This window comes from Petaurus breviceps, unplaced genomic scaffold (genome assembly GCF_028583685.1).
Source record: "Petaurus breviceps papuanus isolate PSGF00001 unplaced genomic scaffold, PetGlider_PUasm1.0 99, whole genome shotgun sequence".
Taxonomy (NCBI): Eukaryota; Metazoa; Chordata; class Mammalia; order Diprotodontia; family Petauridae; genus Petaurus; species Petaurus breviceps.
In genome coordinates this window covers 10297092-10309604 of record NW_027187465.1, presented here as the reverse complement: position 1 = coordinate 10309604, position 12513 = coordinate 10297092, and the positions used below count along the sequence as shown (strand labels likewise).

Sequence of the window (12513 nt, the reverse complement as noted above, 5' to 3'; positions counted from 1 at the left end):
GCTGGGAGGGGCCTCAGAACAGGGGATGTCAGGGCTGGGAGGGGCCTTTAGCAACTCAATTCAATTTAACCAACATTTATTAAGTACCTACTAGGTGCAGACCACTAGGTGGGGTAATACAGAACAAATACAAAGTTTATGTGAGTTGTATCTTCCCCACAAGGCAATGCCTGACCCCAGTTGTTAGAGTGCCCCTGGAGTCAGGAAGATCTGAGTTCAAATCCAGTCTCAGACATTTCTGGTGGCCCTGGGTAAGTCACTTACCCACTATCTGCCTCAGTTTCCCCATCTGTAAAATGGGAATAATAACAGCACCTACCTCCCAGGGTTTTTGTGAGATAAAATTAAATATTTGTAAAGCTCTTTGTAAACCTGAATGCACTATATGATTGCTAGCTATTAGTAAGATGATTAAAAGCTCTCCCCCATCCTCCCCTACTTAATTATAGACCTAGAAAAGAACTTAGGGGTCATCTAATTTAAGCCTCTCATTGACAAATTAGGAAACAGAATCTCAGAGAGGTTAAATAGTTTGTCTCATGCCTCTTAGCTAGGAAGAAGCAGGTGTCTGAGGTCCCTTCCGACTTTAAATGCTATGATACAGTCAGTGCGAGAGAAGGAAGCAAGGAGGCAGAACGAGGGGGCACATAGAATCCTTGAGCTAGAACTGGAAGGGGAGTTGGAGGCCATCTAGTCTAATCTGCTCATTTTACAGGAAGGGGGTCAGGGAGAGTAGTGAAGTGACTTGGGCAGAGGCACTCAGCTAGGGAGGGAAGGAGGCAGGAATCCGATCCCTCCCTTCCTCACCCTGAGTTCATCATTTCCTGCCCTACAGAACACAGTCTAGGGAAATCCCTGGTCTTTCTCCATGGGTGGGTCCTCCTGTCCCCACTCAGTACATATTCCCTGAAAGAAGCCTTTGGAAAATTCCTTTATAGCCATTCCCACCTGGAGCCTGTTAGGCTGGGAACAGAAGCTATTCAGAGAAAGAAGGGACTCTTCCCCCAGGGAAGTGAACCAAGTTTAGTCATACACCTAACCAGAAAAAATCAGCCCCAAATAAGTGTGCAGCTTCCAGCCCCAATAATCAAGAGAGTGCCCCATTCTCAGTAATGCCATATATCACCACGGACTCAGCCTCAGTAAACCTCCCTGCCTTTATCTGAGGCTGGATCAGTGTTCCATCTAAGGCTTCTGCTACTAATTTCCCTCCTGATGGGCAAGTCTGCAGCTTCCTGGGCACCCTGGGCATGGACAAAAGGTCTAATGCTGCCAAGAAGGGATGGGATGGTACAGACAGAGCTGACTTTGGAGTATCTCTGCATTTATGTGGTGGTCAGGCTCCTGTAAATTCTCTCAACCCTTCTAGGGAGACAGCCAGGGGCAAGGAAGAATCCTGGAGAAGGATTCACAGAGCAATGAGAATCAGGAGAGACCTAAGAACATAGAATGTCACCCCTGGCTCAGACCTACCTGAGAACATGGGATGTCAGAGGTGAGAGAGACCTTAGCAAAGAGAATGGCAGAGATGGATAATCCTTAAGCACAGAGAATGTCAGAGGTGGGGGACCCTAGCACATAGAAGGGCATGTCCAGGGGAACTTAGGAGAATGTCGGCAGTAGAAGGGATAACACAGAAACGTCAGAGCTAAAGGAACATGAGAATATGAAATGTGATAGATTAAAGGAACCTAAGAATACAGAATATAAGATCTGAGGGGACCTAGATCAAATGCTGAAGGTGAACAGAACCTGAGGACAGCGTCAGAACCATAAGGGATCTTGGAATACAGAAATTCCAGAGTTGGAAAGAAACTTAGGACATAGAATATCAGCACTGAGAGGAATCTTAGAACAAAATATCGAAGTTATTTTTCAGATGGGTAAACTGAGACCAGAGAGGGGAACTGTCTTACCCAAAGTGACACAGTAAATCTGTGGCAGATCCAGGACTAGAACTCAGAGTCTTCGGGCTCAAAGCCCCAAATTCCTTCCGATGCCCCAGTGATGACCCAACTATAAAAATCCCAGCTGTGACCAGGTTGGTGAGTCCAAGCTTCTGTACTGTTGAGAAATCTCCAGGCACAGCTTGTCCCAATCACAGCCACCTTCTCACACACTAGAGCAGCCCAGAACAATCAGGTCCTCTCCTCAGTCGATAACAGTGGAATGCAGTCCCCACCAGCTGAGGAAGGTTTGCCAACACCAAGGAGCGGGAGACTTAGATTCACCCGATGCCTGCACAGCTGGGGGCCCTGCCTTCTTCATCCTCTCCTCCTCAGCTGCAGGATGCAGCTGCTAAGACCACATCTCTGTCCCTGACTTGCTCCGGTCAAAAGTGACAAAAGTGACTTTCACAATTGACACACACACATACTCAGACACCCGTTACTTCCTCCCACTCTGGGGGCTCATGGGAGGAAGAGAGCTTCTGTGTCTGGTACTTAGTAAAAGTTTGTTGACTGACGGTCCACAGCCAGCTTTTTACAGAGAAGGAAACTGAGGCCAGAAACAGTGAAGTGAAAGACCATATAGTTGTGGCAGATTCCCTGACCCTTCTCTGAACTCAGTGTTTACCTTTTTATCACAAAGATGAAAGCACGAGCCTCTAGAACTCAGCTGTGGGGAGGAACTGAGATATGAGTGGGGCATGGGGTCTGGGACAAGGAGACAAGCAAGGGGGAAGGATGAATGAATAAATTAATGCATAAATGAAGGAATCATTTATTAATCACTTACTATGTGCAAAATACTGTATTAAGCACTAGAGATACATATAGAAAAGTCTTCACCTTCTAGTGGGAGACAAAGCACATGAAAGGTTTCAGGCGCAGATCAGAGGGAAAAATGTTCCATGGTCCTTAGGGCACATTAGGAATGGAATGTGCATTTATTAAGCACCTACTGTGTACCAGGAGCTTGCTAAGAGCTTTATGAAGATGATTTCCTTTGATCCTCACAACCCTGGGATGTAGGCACTGTTATCCCCATTTTACAGCTGAGTAAACTGAGGCAGATAAGAGGTTAAATGCCTTGCCCAGGGTCACACAACTAGAAAGTATCTGAGGATGAATTTGAACTCAGGTCTCTCTGATTCCTGGTCCGACATTCCACCCACTGAACCACCAGCTGCCAAGCATATGGCAATGTCTCTTCTTCAAGGATGTGATCATGGCGAGAAATTGACCTAAAATCTGTCACTTTTTTTTTTATAAGAGGGGCAGTATAGACCTATGACATCCACTGTTGGTGACTCCTAATGTGGAAATTCTATACAGTAATACAGAATAGCAACTTATTTATAACTTACAGTCTTAGAGACGTGTCTGAGGGTGAAACAGCACAGTTAATACTTTTTACTAGCCCTGTCCACAAAACCTCAGTGGGGAGAAAACACTGATGAAGTCAGAAGTGGCCGCCCTGGTGTGACCCACAGTTTTCTCATCTTTCCAATCGGGATAATGCTCCTGGCCCTTTCTAGTTTACTGGACCCCTTGGGGGCTCAAATGAGACCACAGGACCAAGAGGGGGCTTTGTAAACTCCAAAGGGCCCAAAGTGTGAGGCTTGCTCATGAGTCACTGAAGAAGGCCAGAGACTGAGAGCGCTGGGGTTGGGAGCCTGGGAGTGGGCCCCGAGCCCAGTCAAGGCTGCAGCTTGGAGGCAGTTGCGAAACCTACCTGGCCCTTAGGGGGAGAAAAACAAAGGAGGAGGATCGGCGGCTGGCCTCCCCAGCTCCTTCCAAAATGGGAAACAGGCCGGGCTTGGCTGAAGCCAAAGACACAGAGGCCCGGCTGGACCTCTTTCATCTCGGCATGTTCTTCCTGAGGGGCCTCGGGAGGAAGACGATTCAGGAAGGGGCTGAGCTGTCTCCAGGCTGTTCTGACCTGCAGTGTCCACCACCCCCATGCTCACCTCCTTTCTGCTGCTGACCTTGGCCCTGGCACAGTCCTGATCTGGGCCAGATTGCTCCTTCTACTGAGGAGGAAACTGAGGCTCAGTGAGGTTGGGACTTTGCCAAAGCTTTTTTAGGTGTAAAATGATATTCAAACTTCTTCCTAGCTCTGACAACTCATGCTTTGACATTCCCTGTTCTAAGGGGGCTCTCAGCTCTGACATCCCCTGTTCTAAGGTCCCTCCCATCTCTGACATCCCCTGTTCTAACCCTGACATTCCCTGTTCTAAGGGCCCTCCCAGCTCTAACATTCCTAGTTCTAAGGCCCCTCCCAGCCCTGACATTCCCAGTTCTAAGGCCCCTCCCAGCTCTGACATTCCCAGTTCTAAGGCCCCTCCCAGGTCTGACATACCCTGTTCTGTCACCCCAGTTCTTGCTTTCTATGTTCTAAAGCCCCAACCTGTTCTGATATTAGGTGAATGTCATCCTCCTTCCCAGACTGTAAATACCCCAAGCCCTTCTGCTGACTACTCTGTGCTGTGTATCATGGGCATTACAGCCCATCTGCTCTCCAGCAGCCTCCTTGACTTACAAGCTTTTCCAGCCCTGAGTTTCTCATTTGTTCTCAATTCTTCTTTGTAATTTGGCCATGACTGGGGCTAGGATTGTAGGGAGACAGTAGGAAAATGCAGGGGGAGGGGCAGGGGAAGGAGGAGGGGCATGGGAAGGCAGGGGCTAGGAGGGAAACCTGAAGCAGGGTCCCTGAGGACAGCTCACCCTCCCCCCATATACACACACCCAACCTGGAGACTGGGAAACACCATTGGACCAAGCTGGGTGAAAAAGAATGAGGAAGTCAGAACCAGTCCCCGCCAAACTGGGAAACCAGCAATATTATGATCTGGAGCTTCCCATTCTGAAATTGAAACTGTACATTGTGCTGAGGGCAGGGCTAGGGGGAGAGAGGAAATCCGGGGGTCTGTGTGGCAGCTCTGAGAGACTGGGCAGGACATTTCCTCTTACTGTGTCTCATTCTCCTCCAGCAGAAGATGAGGAAAATGGACAAAATCATGTCAAAGTCAGGGGTCGTAGAATTAGAGCTGGATTTGAATTGTTATTCTATAGAATTTGCCTTATATAAACCCTACCCCCCACCTCATCTGACAGGGAGAAACTGAGTCCCAGCCAGGTCAGGAGATTTGTGCAAAGCTAGTAAACTGTTGAGGCAGAATTTGAATTCAGGTTCTGAGACACTAAGACTTTGTCCATTACACCACAAATGCTGACAATCTGTGGACTATAGTCTATGTACTCAGTCCCCCTTCTGCTTCCCCTCCCATTCCCTGTTCTAAGCTCCCTCCCAGTTCTGACATTCTCTGCTTTTGTTCTAAGCATCTCTAAGAGCCCCTAAATGGGCCGTTGTCTTTGCTGTATGATTCTATGTCCTCTGCTTACCAGGTAGTGGGGCATGACCTATAGTCACGACCATTTTGCAGCTAGGAAAACTGAGGTGGAGAACAGAGGGCATGCCTTGGGGAGCCCTTCATAGAGCAGCCTGCTCAGACCGGCTTCCACCCCTCCTCCACTCTCTTCTCCCCTCTGCAGCTCCTCCAATTACTCCTCCTTAATTAATCCTTCCTTAAATTAAGGCTGAAGTTTTGGCCTGATTGACCCAGATCCTTGGCCAATGAGGCAGCCTCTTGCTGCAATAAGACACAAAAACACATTTCCATAAAAGAATGTGACAATTACCCAGACTCCCTGAAGACCCTTTCTTGACGTCAGTAAGCTGCTGGATTGACAGGGAGAGGAATAGTGAATGCTGGTCTGCTGGCCCTTTCCCCACATGCTGATGACTAAGACTTGGCTGGGGGCATTGAGGTAGATGGCTTGGGGGGAGGGGGCAGCTGGTGGCTCTATCTCAGAAAGGCAGTGACCTTGAGAATGTCTCAGCAGCCAAAGCTGTTGGCCATACTCCCTGTTAAACCACACAGGCAGCGGTGGGATGCTAAGTTCCACACCAAGAAGGTACAAAGGAGTCACCCAAGGTCTAGAGGCTCCTGAACATTCCCTTCCAGCTGGTGGAAAGGCAACGAACTGCCTAAGAACAAGGACCAGGAGACCTGAGTTCAAGTATTGCCACTGATATTTACCACCTTGCCTTTGGCAAGTAATTGACCTCTTAGAGCCTCTGTTTCTTCATCTGTAAAATGGAAATAGCTATTTCTGTAGTCCCTCACAGGGTTACCATGAGGCTCAAATGCAACAGAAAAACACTGTGGTCCATTGCATTGTAAATCTTCAAATCCCTTTAAATGTCAGGGCTTATGATGGCTATAAAGGTCAGCTCTGGAAGGGTTGAAAAAGGCCGGGCAGTCTGGGTACACAGCCCATCTGTCAAGAGATGCAGGGTGATTGGTCCAGTGCTCATTTCCGTGCCTCATCAGGGGTTTCCTGAGCTATCCTGAAATATCACTGGGATGTTCCCTCCTCACTAGATGGAAGCTGGTGCTGGCGCGAAGCCCAGGGAAATGTGTGGCAGGTAGATCTCCATTCAGAGCTAACTGTCCTCAGGACAGATTGTCAGTTTGGGTGGGGTGGGAAAAAGGGTAGATGAGTAGGTCTCTAGGACTGGGGAAAGAAAGCCACCTGCTGTTTGGAGATTTCTGAAAATATGCAGGGAATTCAGCAAGAACACTGAGACTTCAGATGTTCTTCCTTGTTGTTTATTATTTTTTCAGTTGTGTCCAACTCTGTGTGTGTGACCCTATTTGGGGTTTTCTTGACCAAGTCATTTTTACAGATGAGGAAACTGAGGCAAACAGGGCTAAGTGACTTGTGCAGGGTCACCCAGCTAGTAAGTGTGTCAAGTGTCTGAGACCAGATTAGAACTCAGGTCCTCCTGACCCCAGGGCTGGTGCTCTATTCACTTCATCACCTCGCTGCCCCAGTGTCCCCAATTTTTTTAACCTATTCTAATCTAATTACCAGCCTGGTCACCCTCCCATGTAATCAATCAATCAATCCACATTTGTTAAGCACCTACCGTGTAGCAGGCATTCTGCCTGCTAAATGCCAAGGATACAAAAATTAAAGACTTCAATGTCCTTAGCCATTCTGGGTCTCAGTTTCTTCATCTATAAAATGGAAAGAAGATCATAACTTTTGAGCTGGAAGTTGCATTCAATACAAGGTCATCACTGAACAAATGAGGAAACTGAGGCAGACAGGTCAAGTGACTTGCCTAGGAGTCACACAGTGAGGACATATCTGAGGTGGAATCTGAACCGAGGTCTCCAAGTCCTATACCCTATCCACTGTGTCATGCTGTCTTACCTCCTAGGGTTATTGTGGAAAAATAAGAAAAATTATAATAATAAAATCAGGAGAAATGGAGACAAGTTACAGAGAGACAGGTGTTGCCTTGACCACAGGAAAAATGCCCTAACAAAGAAAACTACCCCAAAGTGAAATGGGCTGCCTCAAAGGGAAGTGGGCTGCCTTCATTAGATGTCCACTAGTGATGCTGGAGGACTATAGGCATGGAATGTTGTAGAGAGGCATGGGTAGGACCCAGTCTGTCTCTGAGCATCCTTGCAACTCTAAGATTCTTTGATCCTGTGACAAAAATCCCCAATAGGCATATAATAATAACATCTGGCACTTTTATATCTTTGAAGAGAAGCAAAGCCATCGACACACATTATCTTCATTCAAGACAGTGTTAGAAGTGGAATGGGGACTTGGGTCTTCCTTATTCTAAGATCTATCCACCACGCTATGAAACATCAGAAAGAAAGCCAGCTGTGGAGTCAGAAGATTGAGGTTCAATCACACTTCTGATGCTTACATCCTAGATAACCGTGGGCCATCTTTACCACTCTGGGCCTCAGTTTTCTGTTCTGCAAAAGGGGTGGTTGGACCAGAGGGCTGCTGAGGTCCCTTCGGCTCCCTATCTATGGTTTTGTAATTTTATGGAAGTGATGGGGTACAGACTCTGGGAACCCCCTTGAACTCTCCTTCAATCTTCCCACTTGATCTGGAGTTGCCTGAGACTATAAGCCTTTCGTTATCACTGTACCCAGTTCCGTTACCCTTAACCTAGCCTAGCCCTCTATTGTCTGTTATCTTTGGATTCCTTTGTCTACTTCCCACCCTTGATCCTATCTAAAACCCCATTCTCTTGCTTCCTGGCTTCCAACCTCTAGTCACCCCAGACTACTTGGCCACCCCTAGATCCCTCCCACAGTCTTTCTGTATATAAGATCTATCTTGCCTCCATGAAGGTGCTCAGATTCAATCTGGCCTGCTTACATTAGCATTACAAATGTTCAGATTCCTTAAGAGACTATCCAGTATGAATCTTTAATAAACTTTATTTTTCTTTGGCTGAAAGAAGGTTTGAGTCGAATTCATTCGGGCAGGACCCGCATGCTGCTATTTCAGGGTCCTAGCACCCCTAACCCTCCACAGAAGCATGGTTCCTTATTCATCACCTGTGGGGCAGTGTTGTGCAGTAGACAGACCACCTGACCCATAATCAGAAATTCAAATCCCTGAGGTCAGATTCCACCATTTAGTAATTGTTTAATAAATGTTTATTGACAAATAGTGGACCTGGAGTCTGGAAGACCTGTGTTCATATCTTACCTTAGATCCTCACTTGTGTGTGACCTTGAAATTTGGGTTAGTTAGATGTGAAAGTTACTTAACTACTGTCTGCCTCTGCTCTTTCATCTGTAAAATGGGCACAATAATAGTACCTACCTCCCAGGGTTGTTATAAGGATAAAATGACATAATATTAATAAAAGGCTATGCAAATATTAAAGCAATATCTAAATGTCAGCTATTACTGGCTGACCCATTAACCTCAGACAGCTTACTAGCTCTGTGACCCTGGGCAAATCATTTAAAATGTCTAGACCAGAATTTCCATATTGAATGCTCACTGTCCTCTTAGACCTAATCCAATGACCCCCTTTCCATTTCTTGTCTCTTTCTGCACTGAAGAGACAAGCAAGCCAGGCATAAATTGGGCCATTTGGCAGGCTCAGAGTGACCTGCCCACAATCACACAATGTCAGCATCAGGGCTAGAACCCAAGGCTCTTGGCTCCTATAAGCACAGTCTAATTGTAAAGTTTCCTTAATAGATGTTGATTTACACAATATGCCTTACATAATTGCCTGGGGAATCCAGTCATTTTGTAAAGTAGGGTTTGCCCCTAAGATTTCAGCCTTTCTCACTGCCCCAAAGGCAAGGGATCTGTGGGCCTCTGGGCGTGTGTCCTGAAGCCCAGAAGCAGGAATTGAGGAAGCTCCTTACATGTTACACAACAGGCCCTGTGGGTGGGCCATGAGGGCTCCTAGGACAGGCCAGAAACTTGTCAGAACAACAGTGTCCATCACCCTCGAGGACCTAGAGGGCCACATGTGGTCTCCAGGCCAAAGGTTACCCACCCTGCCCTAGGGTTATGGACACAGCTGATTTGGATTCAGTCAAAGGGCCACCCTTGAGGACCTCAAGTGGCCTCAGGTTCCCTACCCCCTAGGGGATGGGAAGAAGAACTGAATCTAACCTTCAGAAACCTCCAAAAGTAGCTGACTCCACACTGCTGATTCAGCTACTTGTATTTCCAATCCCTGCCATGGAAGGGGTAAAGGGAGGAATAGAGGAGAAGGGGAAAAATGCTTATGACCCAGCCTTGTGCTTAGGCCCCCATAGGGACGCGGGAACACAATCCATTGCTTCCCATCTCACTCAAGGGTCTATAACTTCAAGCTTCTCATGTGCTTTTCTTCCAAAATACCAGAGGGAGGGAGTAAGAGGATAAATGTTTCTCATTCAGTAGATGAGGTAACTGAGGAAACTCAGGTCACAGACATCTCCATCTGTCTACTGGACATCTGGAATTGGATGTCCCATCAACATCTCAAACTCAACATGTCTGAAAATGAACCCATTATCTTTCACCAAAAATCTCTCCTCTTCCTGACTTCCCTGTTATTGTCAAGAGTCCCACCATCCTCCCAGCCCCCCAGGCTTGCAACTTGGAGTCATCTTCAACTCCTCACTTCCTGTCAATCAATCATCAAGCCCTATTGTTTCTAGAATATGCCCTCTTCTCTCCTTTGACCCAGCCACCATCCTGGTACAGGCTCACATCACTTCATGCCTAGACCATGACAATAGCTGTTGGGGGTCTGCCTGCCTCAAGTCTCCAGTCCATCTTCCAGGCAACTGTCAAAGTGGTCTTCCTAAAGCACCATGCCACTCTACTCCCCAACCCCATTCCATACACTCCACTGGTTTCCTATCACCTTCAGGATCAAATACAGGCATACCTGGGAGATCTCTCCAGTTCAGTTCCAGACCATTATAATAAAGCAAATATTGCAATCAAGCAAGTGACACTAATTTTTTGGTTTCCCAGGGCATATAAAAGTTATGTTTACACTATACTGTAGTCCTTTAACTTTGCAATAGTATTATGCTCTAAGAGAACAACATACATACTTTAATTAAAAATACTTTATTGCTAAAAACAAATTGCTACCATCTGAGAATTCAGCAAGTTGTGATCCTTTTTGCTGTTGCAGGAGCTTGCCTCAATGTTGATGGCTGCTGACTGATTGGGGTGGTGGTCGCTGAAGGCTGGGGTGGCTGGGGCAATTTCTTTTTTTTTAAAGCAATCGGGGTTAAGTAATTGCTCAGGGTTACATGGCCAGTTATTTCTGGGTGTGGTGCTTAGTATCTGAGCCCAGATTTGATCCAAGTCATCCCAACACTGGAGCCGGTGTTCTTACTCGCTGAGCCACCTGGCCACCCCTACTGGGGCAATTTCTTAAAATAAGACAACTTAGAGATCATTATAGGGTTATTCATCATCTGAATTTCAATATTTTGTATCTCAAGGAATAGGGAGGCCGTAGGACAGGAAGAGAGATGGGGCAATAGCTGGTCAGTAGAGCAGTCAGAACACACAACACATGTATCGATTAAATTTGCCATCTTCTACGGGTGTGGTTCATGGTGCCCCAAAAACAATTCCAAGTAACATCAAAGATCGCTGATCACAGATCACCATAACAGATATTATAATAATAAAAATGTTTGAAATCTTGTGAGAATTACCCAAATGTGACACAGACACAATGTGAGCACATGCTGTTGGGAAAATGGCACCAGCAGATTCGCTCAACCCAAGGTTGCCACAAACCTTCATTTTGTAAAAAACACAGTATTGGTTAATAAAGCACAATAAAGCAAAGCTTGATAAGAGAAGGTATACCTGCACAAAATTCTGTTCCGTGTTCAAAGCCCTTTGTAACCTGGCCCCCTCCTCCTATTCAGTATTCTTACACCTTACTCCCCACTGTATACTCTTTGATCCAATGGCATTGAACTCCTTGCTCTTCCTCAGACAAGACTCTTCATCTCCCAACTTTGGGTATTTTTTCCAGCTGTCCCACATGTTTGGAATGTCTCCCTCCTCATATCCACCTTCTGGCTTCCCTGGTTTCTTTCAAGTTCCAGCTTAAGTCCCCTCTTCTACAGGAAGCCTCTCTTGTTTCTATACAGTTGTCTTGCTTTGTATCATCAGCACTTTGAGTGCCTGGCATACAGTTGGTGCCTAATAAATGCTGGTGGACTGATTGATAATCACAGAATCGTAAGATCTTGAATCCAGAGCTGGAAGTGACCTCAGAAGCCCCCTCATCGAGGGTTGGATTACAAGGTAGTTCAGTGACTTTCCCAGAGGTCACACAGGTAGTGAGCATCAGAGATCAGTGCTCTTAATAAGTTAATCCTCAGCAATTAGAGCTGTCCAAGAGTAGGATAGACTAGCTAAGGATGTCATGAGCTTTCCATCATTACAAGCCTTGAAGCCAAGGCTAAAGGACCACTTGTTGGAGATGTGAGGGAGAAGTTTATTCAGGATTCCATTGGACTAGGTGCACACTGAGATCACTGCCAACTCTGAGATCCTGTGAGGTGTCAGAGCTGGGATTCAAACTCAGATCTTCTGATTCCCACTAACCCAAATCCCTCCCCAACTCAAGGATCTTGTCCCTTCCTCCTTGGATATTAGCAAATCCAGTTAATAGCCAGAAATTGTAGGTGCTTCTAGATGTTAGTGGGGCCAAGCGGGACAATCTGTCAGAATAGAGAAGATGCGAGATTTGGGATCAAAGAAAATTACATCAAAAGTCATCTCGATGACTCAGGGACTGTGGGCAATTCATTTCTCCAGTTCCTTCCTCTGAAAAATAAGGAGGTTGGACTCAGGAGCCTCTGAGACCCCTCCCAGCTCCACATCTATGGTCCTATGATCATTCTCTGTGAGCTGATGATGGAAATGAAGTTTTACCTGTGGGTTCCCTGATCTCTCAATCTGCCTTGAACCATTTGAATGATGCATAGTAAACACCAAGAAGAAATTGTTATTGTTTGGTGAACGAGTCTGTCATTTAGCATTTCTATACTATGAGTCTTCTCTTGGAAAAAGAGAGGAAGGAAGGAAGGAAGGAAGGAAGGAAGGAAGGAAGGAAGGAAGGAAGGAAGGAAGGAAGGAAGGAAGGAAGGAAGGGAGGGAGGGAGGAAGGAAGGAAGGAAGG

At 46.4% G+C, this 12513-nt stretch overlaps 1 protein-coding gene across 8 annotated transcripts in view; it reads right to left on the bottom strand.

The window, feature by feature from the left end:
• CMKLR1 (chemerin chemokine-like receptor 1) overlaps positions 1–12513 on the bottom strand; it is a 66231-nt gene that overhangs the window by 44265 nt on the left and 9453 nt on the right. Inside the window, exon 1 of one of the 8 annotated variants that reach the window (XM_069081827.1) lies at positions 1917–2325. The exons of 6 other annotated variants lie outside the window; for them this stretch is intronic. The gene's annotated coding sequence lies outside the window, so the exon portion shown is untranslated. Of the gene's footprint in view, positions 1–1916; positions 2326–12513 lie in introns of those variants that run through there. One more of the 8 variants, XM_069081823.1, reaches the window with a different exon arrangement.